This window comes from Balaenoptera musculus, chromosome 17 (assembly GCF_009873245.2).
Source record: "Balaenoptera musculus isolate JJ_BM4_2016_0621 chromosome 17, mBalMus1.pri.v3, whole genome shotgun sequence".
NCBI lineage: Eukaryota > Metazoa > Chordata > Mammalia > Artiodactyla > Balaenopteridae > Balaenoptera > Balaenoptera musculus.
The window spans coordinates 9,406,647-9,412,761 of NC_045801.1; positions in this window are offsets into that span (position 1 = coordinate 9,406,647).

Genomic DNA, 6,115 nt, shown 5'->3' on the forward strand with positions numbered 1-6,115 from the left:
CATCAATTAATTGAATGTGGGTCTTTTTGGAAGTAGCCATTCTTTCTCTCCTGTGAATCTGTGAAAGGTATTGAATGTGGAAGACCACACGTTAGAGCTCTCACAGTCAATGCAGTGATGCTCACTCCCTTGCCTGCTCCAAGGTCATGGACACCTAGTAGCTACGCTCGAGGGACTCCCAGGATGACTGAGACTGAAGAACTGGGATGTGGGGTGCCATGCTAGCATGAACAAACCAGTCCAGGCACTGAGACTCTGACCTAGTCCCTGAAGTGGCTTAAACTTGGGACTTCAGGAAGACAACACAAGGATAAATGAGGAAAGCTGAACCCATCCTCTGGAGAGAGTCACATATGATTTCTCTACACAGTTTACTCAAACTTGCTTATCTACAACTCATCAGACTTGATGTACTATCGATCCAGATAACCTTCCCAGCCCCCTAAACAGGAGGTGATGAGAACCTTCCCTCACGAGGAGGTAGAGAGTGTTGTTTTGTTGATGTCTGGTCTTGATTTCTCTTCTGTGTGTCCCACTGTATTTGGGGGTGCCCAAGGGCGCTCTCAGGCTTGATGATGTACTGATAGGCCTCACAGAAGTCAGAGAAGTTCTTATAGTCACCTTTACCATTGACGGCAGCAAAAAGATAGAGATTAAGGTCGGCCAAGGGAAAAGGTGCAGAGGGCAGAGTCCAGGCACAAGCTTCTGGTTGTCTTCTCCAAGTGGACTCATGTGGACAGGACTGAATTCCTCCAGCAGTGATGTGTGACAGCGTGTATGGAGTATCGTCAACCAGGAAACTCATCCGAGCCATGGAGTCCAGGGATTTTATTGGGGGTCAGCCATGCGGGGACATGAAGTGAGCTGAGCTTAGTTACTCAGCCTCCAGCCCCTCCAGAGGTCAAGCTGACACTGTGTGACTCATGGCACCCACTACAAATCACCTTGTTAGCTTAGACTACCTGGCATGGTCCAAAGCCCCAGGTATACAAAGACACTTATCAAGCAATATATTCCAAGGGTTTAGAGGTTATGTCCTAGGAACTGTTGAAGGACCAGACCTTTCTTTGGCAGTTGCATGGTTTGAATGCCCTCCTGAGTCAACCCTCTACGGCACAATCACACAATGAGTCATCCCCCTTATGGGATCAGGTCCCTGTATGCTATTTCCATGTCTGTGGTTGCTCCAGTATCTCTGTAAATGTCGGGTGTCTACGCAGAGCGTTACTAAGCTCTCTCCAGTGGCCCCGCCTGGACCCCCTCGTTCCTCACTGCAGGGACGGCTTCCCTCCACTCACTCACCTTGCACGCTGCCGAACATCAGCTTTCCCTCTTTTATGATCTATACCCGCCACTTTCCAAGTAGCATCCAAGTGGAGACAGTCTTCCCCCATCGGAAGACCCTGAGTGTCCTTGCACGTGAACATCAGGTTCTTTCGTGAGGGAAGTAGCCCGACGCTTCCCTGTCTGGTCAAACACAGAAAGATTTATTGTTAATCCCCAGGACACTTGAGGGGCCCTCAACGTTACGCAAATGTCAAGCTCATAAACAGCTGTGGTCGGGCCTCCTAGGGCCTGCAAAGGGCCCCTTGTTTGCAAAGCTGAGGAGGATACAGTAAATTTGCTAAGGCAAAGGGATTTGTACCTGGATAGGAATCAAGAAAACAGCATCATTCATTAAGTGTGGGTTAATTTGACCCGACCCTCTGTGATGGATCAAATTGATATTAGTTAGGGACCTTTGGCAGGAAATGATCCCTGAGGTTCCACAGAGAGTAATTTATCATCAGGGAAAGTAGAGGATGGACTGATGAATGACTTGGTCCCGACCCCCGGCTATCTGCTTGTGTGGAACCCGCCAACCATCCTTTAGGGATAATGATTACGCACGACCACAACTTTTAAAAGCCCGAGTGTGAGGGACGTCTGAGGCCCATGCAGCGGGGACAAAGGCTCAGAGCACCACATGGGACCGGTTTTCTAGGGTCACACTATCCCAACAGCAGCCATGGCGGGAAGTAAATGGGGCCCAAGGAAAACTGACTGGAGCCTGGAGTCCACGGTCTCCTGGAGTGTAAGGGGAGATTGACCCCTCCTGGGCTGAATAAGTCCAGATGTGGCGGATGCCTAGGGCGATGAGGAGGCCTCAGGGGGTGCTTCCACCCTGGCGTTCCTACTCATTTGTGCATATGCGGCCACCAGTGGTTTACTGATGAGGTAAAGAGATAGGACGGCGGTTATGGTGCCCCAGCCAATGAAGGGGACCATGCAGCTACACAGGTAACATCATTAACCAGGATTCTTCCTGGAGGCAAAGCACAGGTGCATTTCTGTCTATTTCCCTCAAGTCCAAAAGACTAGCTAAACTAGCAAGAGAAAGAAAGGAAGGGGGAAGGAGAGGGGGAGGGGAAAAGGGAGCAAAAGGGATTCCATCTGTGTTTCCTAGTCCCGTTGCGTGTCTCTATGTGTTCGTGTGTGCATGTTGCTATGTCCACCTATTCTGAATAGGTGCCCTGTGTTGGGGGCTCGTGTGAGTGAGGAAATAGGGTGCTATCATAATGCAATCTTAAATTTTAAACTCCCATACAACAGCCTTTATTCTCTTATGTCTGAGTTCTTGTGAAAACTTTGATTCTCACCCTGTTCCATCAACAGAGAAGGAAAAGGCCAAGGTTCCAGGGATATTGTAGGCCAGTGGTTCTCAATCAGAGGTGATCTGGACCCCCAGGGATGTTTGTTTGGCAATATCTAGAGACATTTTTGTTTGTCACAACTTGGGGAGGGAGACTGCTACTGGTATCTAGTGGGTAGAGCCCCAAGATGCCGCTAAACACCTTACAATGCACAGGAGACCCCAACAGCGAAAACTTATTTGGATGAAAATATCAATAGTGCTAAGGCTGAGCTACCCTGTTATTGGCTATGGGAAGAAGATGAGCTTCTCAAATCCCAAGAAATGTCTAGAACAACACACTTATGTAGATTGTTATTACCCCTTGGCATTGAGCAGAACTTAGGCTCTGGAGATGCTGAAAAGATGAATTTTGCCACATTGATCCATCTACCCCCCTTGACGTAGTCGTTTTAGAGATGGTGCGTCTTCTGTATTAGTGAGAAAGGATAGGCACGGCATAGCTTCATTCCTCTGTGCACGTGAGATACTGAACAATAATTAATGATCTATAAACAAAGCTTCGATGCACAAGGACAACTAATGATTTGAAGAAACCCTTCAGTGGGCTCTGTAAAGGCTCAGCTCTTCCTGGATTTGATCACTGGATGAGCCCTGGTTCTCCAGGAGGCAGTGGTGGAGGGAACAGCTCACAGCCAGGTTCACCTGTAAGCCAAGAATGGTCCCATCACACGTGAGCTCGGATTCACTCCTCAAACCTCGACGACCCCTGTTTGTCTCATCTGTAAAATGGAGCTAGTGCTGCATCCTACCACTGTCAGGATGATACGGACAAAATCCTGTCAAAACATTTGTGGTGCGCAATAGGCTTTCAATAAATGTTGTCTCTCCTTGTTAAATCTGCAAAGGAAACAGTTCCCGAGGGGGCTATCAAGGAAAGAGGAAGAACTAGGATTTAATGGGCCCCGCTACCATCCAGGCACTTTACCTGGCTCACCTCATTCTCACGGTCCTCATGGGGATTACTCCCCATGGCTGCGGAGTCAAGGCTGAGCAGTGACAAGCTCCAAGCTCCGTATCCCTCTGGCAAGGAGTAAGCAGGACGGCACGGGAACCTAGGGTGTCTGATTTCAAAGCCCCAGCTCGCCCTACCCCCCAGCTTGGGCAGAAAACCCCTAAAGGAAAGAGGTATCAAATTCCGAGGCCCGAGGCCAGGCACATATAAGAAGAATCACCCCAGAGATCCTCTTGCAGGAAAATTAACTAGACTAGACAAAGCCAGCCCTTTTCCTGGAGGGAGAGCTCTTGTGAATTTCATTGGCGCTCCCCTGATGACCCCGAGGCATAATCTCTGGGCCTCCAAGCCTTTGAGATGAGGAGGGGTGAGTGGAACAGGGGAGCCATTGTTCTCTAATTAGAGCCTGGGTCTCCTCTAGGCTCAAGATGGGCCTCTTAATACGGAGGCTTCCCCTGCTCCAAGCCAGAGCCTTATGATGCCTCCTCCCCCTCAGAGGCAGCCCACCTGCCAAATTCAGGAAAGGCTGTCCTCCTGATGTGAAGAGGGGGAGGGGGAGCGCATGACTAAGGGTTTTCCCTGGGGTATAAAGGGCTCCGTCCCCATCTTGTTCAAAGCCAAGGACCGTTCATCCAGCAGCTTTCAAGTGGGACCTTCACGGTAGGCACCCCCTTCTCCTGACTGTGGAGGGGGCCAAAGAGGAAGGAAGGGCGGGATGGAGGGAGGGGGTTAAGAATGGAGGAAGAGGGAGGGAGGGAGAAAAAGAGGGCGGAAAGGATGGAGGGATGGTAAGGGTGGGAGGAACAAAGGGAGGGAGGGAGGCTGCTCTCGAGGGGCGCCTGAGACCAGGATGCTGCTCCAAGATGTAGCGAGAAACTCAAAGGCACTCTGAGCTCTTGGACAAAGAGATGCAGTGCCAGAGGAAAACATCTGGTGCATTTACCTGGGGAAAAAAATCCAGCACGACACATCAATGAGAGTCCTACAAACCTGTGTGGGCCAGTGTCTCTCCCTAGGGCACCTGGTGTGGAAATATAACCATCATTAGTCATGGGCCGGCCTTACTAAGCACCTAGTTCATGCTAGGCAGGCCCCACCTTGAAGGATTACGCCATTCAATCCTCATGACACCCTGAGGAAGATAAATGGGCATCTTACTGCCCAGGAAAATGAGTACAAGACAGCTTCTGTGTCTGGCTCCGGGCACTCATCAAGGGAAAGGCGGAGCCTGAGCCCCCTGCCCTGCTCCCCGCCCCCCAACCCGACTCCACCCCAGGTCTGTCCAGCTAGAAAGGCCTTGCTTTTAGAAACGTCCTAGATGAGGTGGAATCAGTCTTCAGGGAACATCTTGGTGAGCCAGGCCTCCAGTGCACGCAGACCAAGGCGAGGCTTGGGGACCATCAGTCCCACAAGATGGCACTGCCGCAGGGTCCCTGACAGCCCTGGAGGCCTCCTTAGGAAAAGGCAGTTCTCCTCCAGGTGGACACAGCCCCAGCCCCAAGGGCACCTGACTCTGCCAGCAGAAGGATGCTGGATTTCGGCAGCGGCCCTGAGCCCTCCCACCCCCAGATCCTAATGTGCATGTCCCCCCGCTTCAAGTCTCTTTCCCCATTGTTCAAGGCTGAGCGCTTGCTGCCACCTCTGGCTGGCGCCGCAATTTCCCTTTTCTTGGCTCCCAGCTGGGGATTGTCAACTGCAGTGCCACACCACACCCCAGCGAGCCGCTGGCCACCCTGGGGGCCTCTCAAGCAAGTATTGCCAAAACTCTCAACAGTTATACAGTGAATAAAATTACTAGGCTGCTTGTTTGGGATTTAATGATCAGCATGGCAGTTGAGGGTAAAACACCTTGTTACCGAGTCCAAGCTCGCTCTGCTCTCTACAGGACAGGCCAATGAATCGGGAGGCGAGGTGTTGAGGCAGGGAAGACGACCTTATTCGGGAAGCCGTCAGATTGAGAAGATGACAGACTAGTGTCTCCGAAAAACCATCTTATTGGGGTTTGGATGCCAATTTCTCGTATAGCACAGAGAGGGGGAGGAGACGAGGAAGTAAAGTAAGAAGGCCATGACATTTGCAAATGTCCCCTGGAATGGCCAGCCTCGGGGAGGGGATGTGTTAATTTCTTCTTCCTTGCAGCCATCCACACGTGGACAGGGTCCGGATGTTTCCCTGAACAAAGGCACTTTGGTTTAACATTCAGGCAGAGGGGCAGGGTTCCCCGAGGCAGGCCATTATGTATACACAGTATCCTTTTAGTAAACAAAAGCAGCGGAAAGCAAAGGTTAAAGTAAAAGAAACAGATCCAGCATGTAGTCAGATTTGTCTCTTCCCTGTTACAACCTGGACCAAAGACTTAAGTCGGACTGGCTGACCGCAGTTTGAATCTTGTGCCTGGTGCTGCTATGGTCCCCCTGCCGTGGTGCCTTTTGGCAAAGGTGGCCTTGCAAGTTACTGGACCTCTCTGA